We start from the raw sequence: 19,907 nt of genomic DNA, 5'->3' as shown, positions 1-19,907 counted from the left end.
GATTTTCTAGTTTTTAATTTAAAACTTTAAATCCTCAACTATAAATGTTTATTTTTTACAACTTTAGTTTGATATTCAATATATTTTATCAGCTCAGCCTGCCACAGCGCCAGTAATTTAAAAAGGAGCGCAATCTACATGCTTGTACAAAATGCGCTGCTGTCGGCTTGTCACAATTGTCACCAATTCTCCATACAACAAAACAGCAACAACGATAAATTCAGGCATAACTAAAACAATAACACATATTTAAATGTGTTTATATGCATGTGTATGTATGTATGTATGTTTGTCATTTGGAGAAAAGTGCTGGCATTGCAACATATCGCTATACCGTTACAGTTTCGCTTGACTCAGCTGGGTTTAACTCGGCTCTTGGCTCTTGGTCTGGCTGGCTCGGTTTTGTCTTGATTTGGCTTGGCTGGTATTAATTGACATTGACAGCAACAGTTGCTACTAAATTAAATAAATATGCAAGCGGCGTTGTTGCTGTGATAGTCAATGCTTACGGTATTGTTTTTGTTGGATTTGTTATGCTTTTGTTTGGCACGAAAAATTTCGCTGATGTCATTGGAAACGAACATAGGTAGTGTTGAATTAAGGTGACACCTGCTTTGTTTGTTTACATGTTTTGCTTCAAGTTCGCCATTGGAGGCTAAAGAATTTCGTGGTATTAGGAATTTTTTAAATGAGACAAGAAAATATAATTTATTTATATGCGTTAAGGAATGTAGGTGTCTTGAGTGGAGTTGGAATGTACAAAATGTAACTTCACTTATCTAAAATACAGTTGCTATGTCTTTCAATCTTGCTTTAACAGCTTCCCGAAACCTATAGTTATGTATTTAAAATATATAATTATACGTTTTGAAAATAAGGATTATAACCATAATAGTAAATAAAAATAGCACTTGAGTTGATTTTTGCGAAAAATTTTCTCATAAAATAGCGCAGTCTTAAGTTGAATTCAAACCTTAAAACCCATACATCCCAAAAATGTTTGAGGTAAAGGTTGAAATATTTGTTTTGAAAATAAAAAACCATTCGAATATCAATAATTCATACGCAATTCTTTAAAAATTTAGTTTTCATCTAAACATATTCTTCTCCAGATACGGTTTGGAAGATCAGATCAGCTTGAAATACTTTAGGAACACATATCTGTCTGATCGAAAAAATCAAATATACGTATCAGCAAAACATACGAGTTCCAAAAGCAAAGGAGAAATGACACATTACGAGACAAAGATGCAATAAGAAAGCACAATTAGGCAGATCATTATAATCATATGTATAGGAGAAACCTTAGCCACGGAGAGCTTTAATATACTGCTGTAGGCCTGTTATGTCTAATAGCAAATATTCTACGTAGACTTTCAGTGTGTAAGCTGCAGGATATCATTGATGAACAAGCAGCAAACAAAAAGTTATAAAATTAAATTTATAACATTTTTTTCTGTTTCCTTTATTTTAAATTTTTTTTTTAGAAAAAGACTTTCACTATAAAGATATTTTTCTTGTAACATATTTTTTCTTGTATATTATTTTATTACAATTTATTAAATTTTACTTTTTATTTATTTTTATTTTATTATTTAATATTATATAAAGAGTAAGTTGCAAGAAATATTTTTTATTAAAAATCAAACTATTGAAAATAGTTCGTTTCAAATTAATTTAGAATAATTTTATATATTAGATAATTAATTTTTTATAATTAATGAAAAAACATTTTTATAATTAATGAGAAAAAATTTTCGTCATATTATATTCTATTTAATATTTCTTTTAAAATATTTTAATGTACATTTTAATTTTACAGTTTCATATTATGCTTATTTTATTATTTTTTGAGTTTCTTAGCACTTTTTCTTTTTTGTTAAAATTGTTATTTGCATATTTGCATAATTTTTTAAGTCATATATTATTATGTGTTATTGAAATTTTTCTTCATTTAATCTCATTTTGTTTTATTTTATTTTAATTTTTTTAAATTCATTTGAACTTATTTTATTTTGGTTTATTTTATCTTATTTTATTTTATCTCATTTTAGTTTGATTTATTTTATTTTATTTTATCTCGTTTTATTTATATATTTTATTTATTATATTTACAAGAAACGCCTTAAAAAACTATAAATCAATTTTTATTTAAATTTTAACTCCCACATTCCTTAAAAACTAAAAACAAGCATTGAAGAAATCTCATTGAATAACTGAGCTATTGTATAACAGCAATTTTCACCTTTAACTTTCAATAGCAATAATCATAATCATATCATCATAAAAAAGGTCATTCGTCTTTATTGCATTATTTTTACATTTCTTGCATTAATTCACCCTTTCGCCTTTGTTTGCAATTTTAAACAGACTCTTTAAAGCACCATAAACTGCATAACTAAACCATGAAAATTAGGAGTGAGAGTTAAGACAGGGACAATGTGAAACCGGGCATGAAAATATGTCTAGAGTTGCCATGAAACCTAGAAAAAACTGCAAATGCAAACACAGAAAACGACAACAGTAGGTGAGTTACTAAAATCGACAACAACAATAACAATGAAGGCATTAAATATTATGTAAAGCAACAACACTAACACCCAACACTGGACGCACTGTCTTCAGCTATGCAAACACTTTAGTCTGCCTATTGCCTCTTTCTCGCCTCTTTGTCTACACATACATATATGTATATGTTTATGTATATATCAGACGATCATCAGCGTTGTGCGCATACGGGACATATTTCCATATAATTTTTACACTGTTGATGCAACAATTTAACAATTGCATTGTACTGCACCTTTGCGCTCCAAACAAAAGTTGGGAGGGGGATCTAACCAAACCTCAAATAAATCTAAATAAATTAGATTTGCAGAAATGGTAAAAAAATATGATTTTCCCAGCCTTTGTTCGCAAAACAATGCAAAGAAAATGCGTTTGTTGTGGATTTTTTGTTTATCAGGTGCCAACTTTTATCCAACCTGTCGGCCTGAAGCGAAATTCGAATATTGTATCCAAAATATGGTCTCCAAAAGTTAGATCATGCAGAAATCGAATGGAGTAAATTGCCCTAAAAGGTCGGGTCCGTTAAATCGAAATGGGACGAAAAAGGACTTTAAAGATCGATTTATTGAACTTGTATAACTATCTTGATTATTCGCAACATCGTAAACACTGCATAAATATAACCAAAAATACATCTGCATGGATAAAGAAATATCATGCAAGGGTTTTCAGTCATAGTGCTGAGTAGATTCAATCTATCCAATTTTCAGACATTTTTGACTGTAGATTGGGCAACAGTATTCCCTCCGCTGAGCTTATTTGAGTTTTAGTTGACCGGTTATACTGATAGACCACCAGAATACAAGAGAAGTCTGATCCACTTCCAATCGAGCAATGATGAAGCAGCCTTGCCTTCGGTGAAATACGGTTGAAAAATTTTGATCTTTCTATTCCGTTGAACCGGACAATTTTGAAAGCGTTTGCTTTGCTAAGAGGATATTAGATGTCCTTTATGATAAGAGAGTTTGAAATAATAGATAATATATAATAACTATAGATAACTTGATAACTAGGATAAATATCCATTATCTGAAAAGTCTCTGAATGAAATATTTGATGACGTGTTTTTTATGTCATTTAATGTTAAGGAATAAATACTCTCTCTCTCTCGACACTCTCCAATACATATTATTCCTTTTAACTGTTCTATTATTCTTCACAAGAAAATTGTATGAAGTTTAAATTTTCCATTGCTGAATCTTTTTCATAGAAATCAAAAATTTTCTCAAAAAATTGATGTCAAAAGGTTAATTTTTGAAAAATAATAATATATTACTAAAAAAAATTTATAAAATATTAATTAAACTTGTTATATATATTGAAGTCAAAATTCTCGAACGAGTCATCGAAAATAGGACTCAACGGATGGACCATCTGAGACGTAGCCATGGCCAACATTTGAAAGATAAAATCGAAATTAATAATCAAAAAATAATGGCCAAAGAATGTTCTTTTGAATAATAATATACATTCCCCAATAAATTACAATTTTCTTTGTTTGTCTTGAAATGGATCACCCTATATATGTAGACACGAAAAAAATAACAACTTTTAACCTCGTCAACCCAAATCATTTACGAAATTTGTCTCACACCATCACCAATTGATTGACTGGTTGACCGGCTGAAAGAAGCCAACCAAATAAGTCATAGCCAGTCACTGAAAACAACAACACCCTAAAAAAAGAAACAAACCAAAGCTTTTACAGTTGTTCGGTAATTGAATTTAAATTATCTGCCAAAAGTTTTCGTTCGAATATAGACAGACGAAACTACAATAACAATAGCAATAAAGAGCAGATATGAGCTAAAACGCTTACGGGATTTTTATAAATGAAAGTTAAAATATTAAAAAAAAAACACATTTTACAAACGGAAATCGGAGGAAGTGTTGACAGGTACGGCAGACATGGACTGATGGCTCAAAGACACGAAAACACAACGAAAAAATAAAATCATGTTCATACGCTTTCGTCTTTTGAATTTCGGTAAAATTTCATGAGAAATACACTTTCACCGATAAGGTAAAATACGGTAAAACTATAATTTATTAAACACAAATAAAAAATAACACGAAAAGTATTTTTTATTTAAAAATTTTATAAATAATAAAAATACTTATATATAAAAAAAAATGTATTTTTAACAAAAATATGAGAAGCAAATCGTAGCGCATTAAAGGCTCCAAAAATAATTTTCATTTCACATTTTGTTTATTTCGTGTTTTTTTTTTAATAACTGGACATTTTTATATGAACGCTGAGAGCAGAATTTTTAGAAACGCTTGCCTTGCAAGGTTAAGTCATTACTACGTGACTTTAAGTAAAAATATGGTAAATATATGCTAAAGTAATTGAGATGAGAAACAGTACTACAACGGAAATAGTGGAAAAAAATCTCAAAAACAACATAATAAATTTTATTTAAATTTTTTAATTTGAGAGTCTTTTTTTTTTGCGCTATTAAGAATATATTTAATATTTTTTATACATGTTTAAAAATATTTTTCTGAATTTATATTTTATTAATCATAGTCAAATTAAATTTTACTTTTGAAAATTAATTTTGTAAGGAAATTGAATAATTTTTAAAATGTGAATAACTGTCATTGAGGTCTTGCTTCTTTGATTAATCAAATACAAAATCAAGAAAACTGTTTTTAAATATTTTATTTAACAGTTATTCATATATAAAAAATTATCAAATATATTGATTTTCAAAAAAAATTTTATTTTATAATGGTTGATATCTCTTGGTAACATGTTAACATTAATTAATGATTACAAATGTAAACTTTTACAAAAAATTGTTATAATCTTTAAAATTACAGACATCAACATCGTTAAACAAATTTAAATTACAAATTAAAAACTTTTTCAAAAATACTACTTTTTACGTTTTAATATAATTAACAAATAAATTTACTTAAGTTATTAGAAATGTAATAAATCAAAAAATGTGCCAAAATATTAAATAAAAATGTTTTCTCAAAAAGTGTATGTACTAAATTTTTAAAAAATAGTTTTTGCTTCTTTAAATTTTTTAACGGAATATTTATAATGTCTTCTATTTCTTTGAAAATTTAGTTCTGTTTGCTTGATTCACTATAAACATAATGCTTTTAATAAAATGAAAAATAAATCAATTTTAGTGAATTCAAACATTGAAATTTAAACAACAATTTAAATTAAAATATTTTAGCGACGAAAATTTAAGATATTTAGAAGCAAAAATATCTAATTTTGTATTTTAAAAAATTTCAATTATAAAGTAATTTATATTAAATCTTAACTTAAATAATGTTCAAACAATTACAAATTAAATTCTTTGCAAAAAAATCAATAAACTATTTTATATATTTTGCAATATAAAGTATGTTTTTCCAAAAAAATAAATAATAAAATATATCTATGCTGAATTGCATAAAATAAATAAATACACAGAAATATTTCTTAAGCTTACCTAAAGACAAAAAAAACATGAATTAGAAAATGCGCAACATGGCGTATACGTAACACATTTTTTTGTTTTTGTTTTCTGATAGCTTGCAATGAAATACATATATGTGTGTACATATAAATACATAGACACATATATGTGGAGTTGCTAAAAACCAGGTAAACACCAAAAAAGCGCCGCGCATAAAAACACAAGCTAATTAAATTTTCGCAGTCATTGTTTTGCCAATTTTTTCCACATTCATTCGCTTCATGCATTTTTCTTGTCTATTGTTTTACATTATACACACACATACATATATATGTATACATACTTATGGTTATGTTTATATTGCATAAAATTTCATAAATTAAATAATAATAAGAACAACATGCACATGCACAAAGCAGCGCATAGAGCACATTACCACATAAACGCTATATGTATACATGAAAGTACATGAAAAATAGGTATGTAAACTCACCACAGTCTGAAGTCTGAAGGCCTGCGCAAAAGTCTCTGCAAAATGAGTTTATGTTTTTGTATTTTGGCAAATTGGCAGTTGAAGGCGAAGTGGCGGCAAGAAATAACACAGAAGAAGATGTATAGAGGACAACGCGTCACGCGCGATTTTCAGCGGAACAACGAAAATTCACCGAAGAAAAATGAAAAATATGCAGTTAAAAAAATGTTTTTCTTTGCGTTGTTGTTTTTGAGTCTGTTGCTCACTGTTTTCTTTTTAGGCTTGTTATTTGTAAATTAAAAATTTTTATTTTTTAAATCAATTTATATATATTTTTTGCACTCCGCGCGAGTTGTTCTTAATTATAAACATAAAATTTCACTTTATTTTCCATAAAGGAGTTCAGTGTGCTGGAATTAGAAAAATTAAGAAAAAAATTGTATTAAAAACATTGTTTTTTTTTTTTGTAATAAAAATAATTTTAAATTTTGGAATAGAACGTAAAATAAATGAGAAAAATAAAATTTAAGAAATAAAAATACTTAAGCATAATACTGAAAATGTTCAAAAAATTTTATGAAAGAATAAAAAAAGATTAACTTAATAATATTGTAAATAATTTATAATCTCCAACTACCTAAAAAAATTTTGTGTCATATTTTTTTTTTTTTTGATTTCAAAATATTTCGTTAAAAGGTTAAATAAAATTTTAATTTTAAGAAGTAAAACAAAATAAGTTTTATCCAAAATTTCTAGTTGAACATTTTCGTTTCAAATTTTTGTCAACGAAAATATGAAATTATAACAAAAAATAAACCCTGCGTAATATCCTTAAATATGTACAAAATATTGCTTTTACTTGCATCTTAAAATTCCAAAAAATGTATTTCAATATTTTTTTTAAAATTTCGCAATTATTTTCCATATATTTTAAATAAATATTTTTTTTTGTGTTTGAAATCTATACATATACTTAATTTATTTGCCTCAAAATCCAAAAAACACATAATATTATTTGGCAAGAATTTAATACACAAATTTTATTAAATATTTAGTTCTCTTATTTTTTAAATATTTTTAGGCATACACAAATATATAACTTTTATTCGAAATCTTTAATCCACAAAATTTTATTCGAAACAAATTCAATTAAAATTTGTATCATGAATATAAAGTTAACACAATTGTTTTATTGTTTTCTTACAGACACACAAAAAATTAATTTTTAGAAAATATTTTTTTTTGAAATAAAATAACGTGATTATTTTGTTTTCAGATACACGACAAATATAATAAAAGTACAATATATATATATTTTTTTTTTTAATAAAACAAAATGTTATTATTTTTTTCTTTTTATATGTTTTTCTGTTTTTAATTTTTTTTTTAATTTCTAAAATGATTTAAATTTTTTAATACCTAAATAAATTTTCATATATTTTTTTTTAATTTTGCATTTTTATTAAAAATCATTTAGTCTGGTATTAGAATACATAAAATATAATTACATAGTATGGTCAATGTTTGTAGTTTGTATTCTTTATATTATATATTGTGTTTTGGAATTCCAATAAATAACCGCTTTTCGTTTGTCTTTACCACTGCATTTTATTGTTATTTGAAGTATCATTTCTATTCGTATTATCATCGCTATATTAAATCATATATGGTAATTTATTGTAAATTATTTGAATATTTATTTGTGGATCTATGTGGTATGGACATATGTGACCCAATTGGAAAAAGTTTATGTAACTGGAAAACATTTGTTTTAAAATTTGTTAAAAAAATCTAGAAAACAAGACAAAACGTTAACTTATGTTACACCGAAGCTATACTACCCTCCACAAATATAAAGAATTCCTTACAAGAACTTGATTCCGATCTTTCAGTTTTTATGGCAGCTGTATGCTATAGTTACCCGATCTGACCAAATTCTTTAGAGATTGCATTATTGTCTTAGATAATAACTCGTGCCAAATTTTGTGAAGATAACTCGTCAAATGAAAAAGTTTTCCATACAAATACTTTCCTCCGATCGTTCAGTTTATGTGGCAGCTATATGCAAAACGACAAAATACAGACGGACATGTCTAAATCGACTCAGCTCGTCACGCTTATCATTTAAAAATATATTTTATTGGGTATCCGATTTTCCTTGTGGGTGCTACAAACATTATGGCAAACTTAATATACCCTGTTCAGGGCATACAAATCACTAAATATATATCTATGAAACAACTAGAAAATATAAATTTTTCGAATTTAATTGATTAAAAGAAAATTAAAAAAAAAATCGTTAATTTAATTTGCTTTTTTTATAAAGATGTCGCTAAGAATTTATTTAAGTAATTACCAAATTTAAGTAGTAACCAAACACAACATCATCAACAATAAGAATTAACTACTTAATTAACAACTAAAATTTTTCAAAAACTTTAGATGTATATTAAAAATATATTATATATATATCGTCAAAATTTGGAAAATTAATAATTTATAATAATTTGTGGGATTAAAGCAACAAAGAGTAAAATTACTTTTAAATGTTTTTAATATATATAAAATTTGTATATATATTTTTATTTAAAATATTAAAATTTTTTTTTAACATTTAATTCTTCTTATTTATATACTCTTGATAAATAGAAAATGTATAGGTGATTATGTCACATTCAAAATAATAATTTACGCCTGTTGGCCTTACTGTGATTTCCTACAGTGCACGACAAACAATTTTAACCGTAAATATGCTTAACCATATATCATACGATAAACAAATGCCTCACAACACACATTTACTGATGAATCCAACTACAGCATTGCTATAAAAAATAATTTCAGCTTTGTAGAAACGTGCATTCAATATAGCGTTTATAATACCGAACAATATCCACATACCTTTAATAATTATAAGCATATATATATATACATATATACTTATAATCGATAGATATGTACAGTTAAAAATATATGTACGAGTATTTATAGCAATTTTTGTATTCAATATTGCCACAACACGTTTTTGCTTCTTCCCCTTCCTGCTGTGTGTGCAAAGCGTTGCAGTGATTTCACCAGCTGTTTCATACGTTCGCGTTCTCTCACTCACTCGCTCTCATTGTTTCTCTTTCGCACGCACATCTACTATTATTAGTTTAATAAATTATTTTTCGATTTTTTTTCTATGTTGCTATTGTATTTGCAACTAATTTATGCAGTTGTTGTTATTGTTGTACAATAAAATTTTCATTGACACGCAAAACCAGTTGGAGCAATAGCTGCAATCACAATGCAATATTCAAAGCCAGATAAATGTATGTGAGTATATCTATTTTGTAATTTGATAAGTTGGTGTAGGGTAAACTATTTTTATATAGTTTAAAGGCGGATTAAATGAAAAAATGTGTCAAAGTCAGTTTTATAAGAAGAAAACAATATTTGTCATCGAAAAACTCAATATATTGTTCTTTCTTTATATTTAAGCCTTTAGACCAGAAATCTCTTGATGGGTACCTACAAATTGGTATTCTACAAGTTTTGAGATGCCTCCAAATGACTGAAACATTTTTGTATAAGTCGCGAGTTTCAGTTTTCGTGTTTAGGAACATCTGCAAAGTCTGCTCATTAAAGGGTTTAAAAGTCACCGAGATTAATTTGTCATTTTTTATAATCTTAACAGGGTATATTAAGTTTGCCACGAAGTTTGTAAAACCCCTATAAAATATACATATATGAATGATCAACCTGACGAGGTAAGTCGATTTAGTCCGCCTATACGAACTAGTCCCTCAGCTTTTGAGATATCACTATGAAATTTTGCACGGGTCCTTTTCTCTTTAAGATTTTGCTCATTTGTCGGAACCGCCGATATCGGACCGCTATAGCAAATAGCTACCATACAAGCTGAACAATGAAAATTATGTTCTTGTATGAAAAATTGTTTCATTTGAAAATTCTCAGGTCGGAGCTTTATAGCACATAGCTGTCATACAAACTGAACGTTAAATTAATTTCTGGTATGCATTGTTTTTTTATTTGACGAGAAGATAATTCGACATAGATTATTACCCAAGGCAACGCTACAATATCCGAAGAAATTTTCTAGAGCGGACTTCAATATGATATAAATGACATACAAACTGAACGATCAAAATTTGGTTCTTGTATAGAAAGATCTTTATTTGTGAAGGATATTCTAGCTTCGGTGCATCCGCTTTTTCTTGTTTTGTATTATTGTAGTTCCGCGATGGTACCAAATCAAAATTATTAACAATGAATTCGAGGTTACTCATTTGCTTTAATTTTAAAACAGGGATATAAAACCAAAAAAATTATTAAACACTGAGTTATAACAAATAATATAGTATAGTAAAATAGAAATCGAAAAATACCTTAAACTCGAGTCTAACAACAGAAACATTTCACATCCAAAAATAATTATAACTTTTCATTGGGTTTCATAACCCTGTGGTCAGAAAATAAGGTAGAGGGTAGATATGAGTATTTTGGAATATGCATATAAAATATACTAATCTATGAGTACCGTATGTTAGACGCTTAACAACAGTAACACCACTCTAGTTTATTCTTAAAAACCTGTCTGAGAATTATAAAAAAATTTCACCAGTTAATGCAATACTTAGTAAAATATGTCTCATTCAATTTAGTTGAATATTCTGCTATTAATTCCAAGAACTATACAACAAATTTGCTAAAGAGCGAAATTGTGGAATTACTCATTCAAATACCATCGAGCTGTGACATATTAAACAAAAACTGACCACAATTCTATACAATTAACTGAAAACTGTAACCACAATGAGGTCATTAAATAAAATGAGTTTTAAGACTCTAACACACTGATTTAATATTTTGGAATCTATAGAATTTGTGTCCTTATATTATAATGATGACCTTTATTGAACTTTTATAGGACTCTGCATCGTATAAATGAATGTAGTGATGATGAGGATTGTCTATAGCTTGCTAGAATTTATCAATTGATGAAGATTATAAAGAAATTGTTATAATGTTACTAAACGTGAAACATTCAATGTTCCTTCATATTCCAGCAGAATGGCTTAATTCAATTCTATTAAAAATTTATATGAAAAGATGGCCAAGTACTTAGAACACATATAATAGCGCTAAAGCATGCTAATAATATAAAATTTATCATTGTAACCAAAATAACTTTTTATGTGGGCTTTATACTGAAGTTAGTAGGCTAGGATATGAGGTCGTATTTTCCAATAGCACACGAATGAACTCGCCGCAGACAACAGTGAGAGTTCAATCAAAGGGTATGAAAATTTAATTAAATCGTTAAGGAAAAGAAAATCGGCTGCATAATTGCAACATTTGTTGCTATGTAAAACAAATACAATAGCTAGTTGATAGCAAAGAAATCAAAAAGAAAAAAACAACAAGTAAATAAAAAAAATTAAATCAAAAGGCAATAACAAAATCAATAAAAAACGTGGAAACAATCAATACAACAATAGCAACAACTGTATTAAAAAACAAAATTACAACAATAATAGCAAAAACAATTACAACAACTGTATCAAAAGCAATTACAACAACAATAGCAAATAACATGCGTATTATTACAACATCGCGAGCAAATCAAAACATGCCAATACACATACAAGGAATAACAACCAAACCAAAGAGAAAAGATATGTGTGTATGTAGAAAATAAAAGTAATATAAAACTAACAAATAACGAACGTGAAAAACAGGTAATAATAGCATTTGCTAAATTAGTGAAAAAAGTAACAAAAACAGCAACAATAAATCACGATTACACTCAACGATTTGCTGAACAAATGTCTATCAATATCGACTATCGTGCTATCGTTCAAAGAGCGGTAAAAATATAAGCCGATAAGACACATTGTGAGATATGTACCCCACATATACATATGTGTAAAACGCTAAGGAAAATAGGTGCAGGTTTGCTCTTCACTAAATTAATGATGCAATCGAAATTACTAATGAAAAAATAAGTAAATTGGTATACGTCAACCACCGACCCTAGATTTCCAGTCTATTATACATAAATTAGTTGAGAATTTTAAGAAACTTCACATAGAAAGAACTTGAAGAACTACCTTTACAAAGTCAGAGTGAACTGACGATAGAACGGATGTTTCTTGTTATTTTTTGTTACTTTTTAATATGCATGTGTCTTCTACCCTTATTCCTACAAAGCATAACATCGTTCACAAATACAAAGATTCCTTACACGAACTTGTTCAATTTGTATGGCAGCTATATTCAATACTGATCCGATCTAAACAATTTCTTCGAAGATTACATTTTTGTCTTAGAAATGCCAAATTCCGTGAAGATATTACATCAAAGAAAAAAGTTTCACATACAAGAACTTAATATACCCTGTTCAGGGTATAGTTAAACTTGGGTTTAACATTACGAGTTCATGAAGAAGGGTTCTTATTGGCGAGTTGTAAGAAACTGTAACTGATGCTGACTTAAAGGACATTGAATATTAAATCACCGAAAAATGTGTTTCTTAATATAGTAATAATTATCTTAATAAACGTTTAAAGGATGGTGTATAAACATAATAGATATAATAGCTTTCCCTAACTCCGTGTTGTGAGTGTTATTTAATTATTTAGACACCAAAATAATCAGTAAACTTGGGTTATGACGTAATATTTTTCCTTAACTCTTTGTTTATCAGTATTGTTTATATTAGACACCAATAAGGTATTAAACTCGAGTTTAATGTCGTATGTCAATTTCTATAGTTAAAACTAAGGTTTTAAAAATTATGATAGCAACTTTAGCTTAAATATTTTTACTAAAGTGTTTTTCCCACTAAAAATATATTTATAAATCTATTAGTTACTTTCCTCGACATTTGTTAATGAAATTTTCACACCTCAAACAAATTCATATCGAAGTGAGTATCACAAAACGAATGCGTTAAGTAGCTCTATAGCTTCAGAAGAAGCAAAGCGTTGATGTACATACAAACAGGCTTATTTAAATATGTCTAGATTAGTATGTATCTAAATATATTCTGCTATTTGCATACAAAATTCTCTTTGTGGACTTGTTTGTGTATCTAAATATTGATTTCAAGAGCAACCTTGAGCGCTTTATGAGCTTTGTTATTGTCGCGTTCTCGCTTTGAGTAGCAGAATCAAATTTAAATTTTTAAATAAATTTATTTCAAAGGTCACTGGCTTACCGGTCAGCAGCACAAACGCACACATTTTATCATGCGTTTACTCACTTTAAGACTTTGTTGATTCATTTAATTTAAGATAAAATTGTTTTTAATAGAACTTTTTTCTCATTTGAGAAAAGTTTAGGCATGTTTAGAAATAATTGCGTAATTGGTGAATCAAATATTCAAGTGAAGTTTTTTGTTTTCATTTAATTTTAATTCAACATTTTATGAAAAAAAACTAATTTATTTAACTGTTGTATATATCTATGTATCTGCATATCTGTATATATAGATAGATCGATAAAATAAATCACACCTTTATTGATCATATCATCAGCTGACTCATATTAATTTTTTGTATTATAGGTAGTACCTTGATTAATTTTGTATTACAAGTATGAAATTTTTCAAGCAAAGTACAAAAGCACGCATAAAATTTTGACTGCTGACATTAAAAGTTCATTTACTTGACAAAATCCAGTTCATCGATTCATTAGTGAAGTTTTTTGTATAAGACTACAAAACGCCTCGAAAATTTTTTGTTTTTGTAAATATATAAGTTGGAATTCAAGTAAGGTTATAGTGCAAATATTTGAGAGGAAAAATTTACAATGCATATAAAAAAAAATTTTTTTTAATAGGATTTTGCTTGAATCTAATTTTGATAGAAAAATTCAACGCTTCCACATATTTCTTGAAAGAGTATGTCACAGACATATGTTTTCGCCATAAACCTTTTCAACAAAATTCTGATATATTTTGAAAATGTCAGATATATTCAAAAACTATTTGTTTCAGGTTTTATAATTTTTTATAATTAACATTGACTACTGCTTCTTTTAAGTGACTCTAATTTAATAAAATTTGTTCAACGTTATAACGGTTTCGAAATTATTAATCTTCAAAATTTTGTTTTTTCAATTTCAAGGGCGCGAAAACTGTTATTTCGCAAATTTTGATGTATTTGTTCACATATAACATATTATAAATATGTATATACTGCAATAAAATAGTACATTATTTATAATTTAATAACCGATTACTTGGAAAATGATTTTCAACCCAATGTCGAAAAAGCATATTCTACACTATCAAAGTACGGTTAATAAATTGTGTTACATTATTATGTTTATTATAATTTTCAATTTGTTTTATTTATTTCCTTATTTTTTATTTAAATTTCTTTTTTATGACATTTTCAAACACTTTTTTATTCATAAAATTTTAGTGCAATTTCATCTTTAAAAGAAGACTGAAATTATTTATTTTTAATAATTTGTATGGACGGCACTGCATATCCAATTTTTTTTTAATACTCTTTAATTTATTAAAATTCCTTATAAAATGTTGTGTGATTATAGAAAACGCATATAAGGAAAAGAATAATTTGTAAGGTGAAGCAGTAAATAAATTAGCATATATTTTTAAATAATTTATAATTTGTACTATGTTGTCCAAACCAAGATAAGATATTAAAAGTTTGTGTTACATAATTTATATTAAATAAGTCTTTTAATGAAATATTGCTTGTATGATAATTAACTTTTCATGTATTTGACTTTTCAATACAATTCTCAGTTCGATGTTCCAAAACCACTATTTTCACAAGCAAAGTTTTTCCAACATTTTTCAGTTTCTACATAATTGTCACAGTTGATTTTCATATCTTCCAAATTTCATTAATTTCGTCCTTTCAAAACTGTTTCTTATCACAATAAAAATATACGAGTAGCTTGCGCCTTTGCTTACTTTTGCTTTCGGCCGTTACGCTACGCACCGTTTAATGAGAAACGTACGGTTGATGAAACGTTACGAATACGTGTAAGCTGACGCGTGATTTTATGATTATTGACTTTTTGGTTTGCCCAAAGGATCGAGGTATGGCACAACGATCGCCGCGGATAACCACAGATCAGGTTAAGAACACTCGTGCGAATAAGCGAGCTGCGGCCGGAACGCAATTATTAAATACGCTTCATTTCGAATAAGGTAATGTGAAATAAGGCGAGAAATTCGTGGAGTCACAAAAAATCCAACGACAAAAAAAGCAATCACAACAACAATATAAATTTACAGCAACACCGACAAGAAATTAAGATTAAATTGAGAAGAAATGCCTTAAGTGTGCGCAGCAAACAACAAAGCATATACGAAATTATTCTGGCAATTGAGTGAGAAGTTGCAACGTCAAAAAGTTACACACATACATACATGTAGGTTTGTGTATGTAAATTTATAACAACAACGAGTGACAGCAAGCAGAAATATTGTAATGAGCGCGAAGATGTTAATATAATTGGTTGTTGCTGTTTAATTGTCGTTGTTGTTTAAATTTTTATTCGATAATTTCGTTTTGTTTATTTTTTACGATTATTGTTTATAATATTTGCACTCTAAGTGAGGATGTACGCAGCCCAATGGCGTTGTTGTCTCTCGGTTTTACCCATTGTTGTCGCTTAAAAAGTTAGCGTCGTGAACATTTACTCAAACGTATGTGGGTGCGGGTGTTTGAAAATTTGAAAAATTCAAATGCTTGCTTTTAATGTTGCTGCTAAAATTTTAAGTAATTTTAATTTTTAATGTTTTTGTTTAACTAAAAGTTAATTCAAAAAATAAATATATATTAAAAAAAAAAAAAAAAATTTTCAATTTTGTTAAAAAAAAATTTTTAATAAATAGAAACTTTTTACAAAAAAGTTTATTATATATATAAATTGTAATAGTTGTAAGAATTATTTTTTTGGAAAAATTAACTAGTTAAGAAAAAATGTTATACAAAAAAAATATATAGGTACTATTATTTATATGTTCCCAAAAATTATGATTTGGTATTAAGAAAGTACACAATTCATTCAGCCTTTTGAATTTAAAAAAATATTTTTTATTTTATTTTAATTTTATTTAATTAATTTTGTATCTGTAAGTATTTGGTAGGTATTGATTAGGTCATAAGCTTTTCCTAAAATAAATTATTTTAATCTTAATTTAAGTAAATGTAATTTATACAAAACAATTAGTTTTCCATTTCATTTTTATTAAAAAATTTAATTGCCAGTTTAAGGCAGATATTTTTTCACCTAAGCTCAGGGTTGCAAACAATGCATTAAAAAAATAATTAAACTAAAATTAAAACAATTTTTTTGTTATAATCTTAGTTAATAGTAATTTCCGAACTTGTAAAAAATATAAATAAATTTTAACCACAAAAAATCAGACTGAAAATTAAAAATTAAAATTTATTATTATTATTATATATTATTACAATTAATTACTTTTAATTATAGTGTATGTAAATAATAATAATACTTCAATTTTTCAATAAAAAAATATTTTATAAATGTTTGGATTTGTGGAAATTTTTTTTAGAAATAGTAATTTTAATAAAACTCCAAAAAAATATTTATAAATTAAATATAATGGTTAAAAATTATTTAGATCTCTTTTTTTTTACTAAGCAAATATTCTTTTAATAGTTCATTGATTGATTATTAATATTTTTAGGTTGTTCTAATACAAACAAAAAGTTATTGTTTACAAAATTCATTTGGTCTTTATCATCAAATTGTATACTATTTATAATATATCATTATGCTTTTATTTATTTTAATTCGTATTTAAGAAATTTTACTTATAAATTAATTTTGATTAAACAATTATATTCTTTGAGTTTCAATAAAATGTAATAAAAAAATAATTAGTTCAATAAAATAATAATATTTATATATTTTTAATATATCTAAAATGAAACCATAAAAGGTTTGATAAAATGTTCAGACTAATTTGTATTTAATATTTAAAGCGATTAAATCTATAAATTTATCTAAAACACTCTTGGGAAGTTTATTATTTTTCTATTTAATCGAATTTTAAATTTAAAATCTAACAAAGTTACAAAAAAATATTGATTTAAATTATAAAATCTAAAGATTTAAAAAAAATAATTTTCTAGTTTCTAGTTTCTGGTTTTTTAAGGTATTTATAAAATTGAAAGAAAATAAACATTTTTGATTAAAAAATTTATAATAAATTTAAAATCTATAATAATTTTTTTTTTTTTAATTTTGCGTTGAAAATATAAAATTTAAAAAGTTATATAACAAACAGATTATTAGAGTAAGACTTTTTTAAATTTATTTTAATCGAAACCAAAAAATATTTTAAGTTTAAAAAGCTGTAATTATTGAAAAAAACATATTGTCGAAATTGTTTTTAATTCAAAAGAACTTTTATTTGCTCATAATAATCTGAAACTTAAAATTTTATAAATAAATTTTATTCTAAATTTTAAGTAATTATTATTTTAATTATTTTTTTTTAATTTTTGCTAATAAATAAAACAACAGTCCAAATAATTTTGGACAGAAATTTAATGCTACATTTTATATGTCTATTTAAATATACAAAACAAAAATCGAAAATAACGAATTAATAGGGTTTGAAGAACGAAAAAATAAATTAAAATAAAATTTGTTTATATATTTTTACATATGTACATATACACGTAGCTCAATAATTTATAAAGCATAGTTTCGTCAGTATAACTGCTTATGCTGGCATATTAAGATTGAACATTATTACCAAAAACTTACTTTGAAATCTGCGCTGATTTCAATTCATCCAGATTTTGCTTTAAAACGTCAGCAGACGCAAGTAAATTCTCACACACAATTCACACTTCTCAGTGAAAGAAAAAAATATTTCTTTACTGAATTTTTTGTCACAACTTTTTAAGCTCAATTAAAAATTCCGAAATGCCACTGGCTTTCAAATTTTTTTCAAGTTTTTTGCACATTTATTAATTTTCTTGTTGTTTTAAAGCAAATGCAGCTTCACCTTACGAATGCAATGGGTTGCACACACGCCTCCCTGCGCTGCTGCGGTGATTTTTTGAAATTAAATTCAAAAAAACATTTTTATTGCTGTTGCTTTTTAAATACTATATTTTTAACTTTTTTGAAATTTCGCAACAGGCAGCCCAAAGTGAGTGTGAGCTGTTGACAGCAGAGAGGGAAAACAGCTGTTGTTGTAATTAAAGTAGCTTGTTTCGTTGCTTTTCTTGTTGTCACTGTTGTTTTTGTAGTTGTGTCGTGATGGCTCGGTCGTGCTTACTGCTGCTGCAATATTATTAATTAATATTTTTTGTTTGTATTTTTTAACTCGCTATTAACTTTTGCACTTTTATTTTGTGTTGTTGCAATTGTTGTTGACTTCGTGTGTTGGCAAGTCGGTTTTGAGTGCGAACACTGATTTACTACACCAAAAAAATACAAATTTATGCAACAAAAACACACTCACTCACTGCTTTGCTCGAAAGTAAAAAGCGAACGCTTACGAATTGGAGCGTTTGAGAATTTTGTAAATTTTTTAAATGAAACTTTTTGCAATTTTCTTCAACTCAACGAAAGTAAGAATATCCAACGGAACGCGTTTAACGCCTGTGTATGTATTTTGCACAGTAACATATACGCACATATGTATATATATATATATATAATTAACCACACATACACCCTCTCGTCGACAAACCGATTTGTGGCCGTCGTCTGCCTGCTTAAACTGGTCGGCGCACACTGAAGTCAGCGAACGCTTTTGCAGCGCCGTCAAGTCAATCAAAAAGCCAACGCGGTGGTAGCGTATGTAATGGAGAGACGGTCTCAAGCGCTCAGCAAATAGACAAAGCGCCAAAGCTAAGCTAAACTATAGACACACATATATAGGTACAAACATAGTAGCTAGACAACTTGAAAGCGCACCGATTGTGGCTAAAAAGCCAAATCTCATGTCAAAGAGCGCATTAAAGCTGTCCGAAAGCGAAGGCGAGCGAGTTGGCCTGCTAGTCAGCAGCTGTGGAGGCTAAAACAACAGCTATCAGTTCTTTCGTGAGCTACTAGTGGTAGCTAAATGTTAGTCAAAGTGGTATGCAGTTTGTTGTTGTTGTTTCTCCATATTTATTTTTGCTGATTTTCTTGTGGCAATTGCTTACTGGACAGTTATGCAAAGCTTGGTGGCTAGCAGATTTGGGAAACACTGCCTAGGCGCTAAGTAGACCCGCAAAAGATGCTCACTGAAGTCATTTCTCATGCGCTTTTGCTCATATTTGTGTTGCTCTCTTCTATGCTTGTGTATTTGCTCATCTTACTTAGCTCTCATTCTCTCTCACTACCTCTTTGCACTATTTAGCTTCTTAAGCTTGCGAATAATTCGAAGTAAAGCTTATTGCAAAAACAAATGC

At 27.2% G+C, this 19,907-nt stretch overlaps 1 protein-coding gene across 7 annotated transcripts in view; it reads right to left on the bottom strand.

Annotated features, from left to right (window-relative positions):
* Positions 1-19,256, bottom strand: part of sona (sol narae) — a 139,689-nt gene extending 120,433 nt beyond the window's left edge. For 3 of the 7 annotated variants that reach the window (XM_036375765.2, XM_070109246.1, XM_036375764.2), the window contains exons 1-2: positions 18,265-19,254; positions 6,490-6,878 (exon numbers count right to left, since the gene is read on the bottom strand). The gene's annotated coding sequence lies outside the window, so the exon portion shown is untranslated. Of the gene's footprint in view, positions 1-6,489; positions 6,879-15,424; positions 15,621-18,264 lie in introns of those variants that run through there. The other 4 variants (XM_070109247.1, XM_036375766.2, XM_036375758.2 and 1 more) reach the window with 3 other exon arrangements.
* Between the last annotated feature and the right edge of the window lie 651 nt (positions 19,257-19,907).

This window comes from Bactrocera oleae, chromosome 4 (assembly GCF_042242935.1).
Source record: "Bactrocera oleae isolate idBacOlea1 chromosome 4, idBacOlea1, whole genome shotgun sequence".
Lineage (NCBI taxonomy): Eukaryota > Metazoa > Arthropoda > Insecta > Diptera > Tephritidae > Bactrocera > Bactrocera oleae.
The sequence above is the reverse complement of the archived record's forward strand: the minus strand, read 5'-3'. Positions and strand labels throughout refer to the sequence as shown.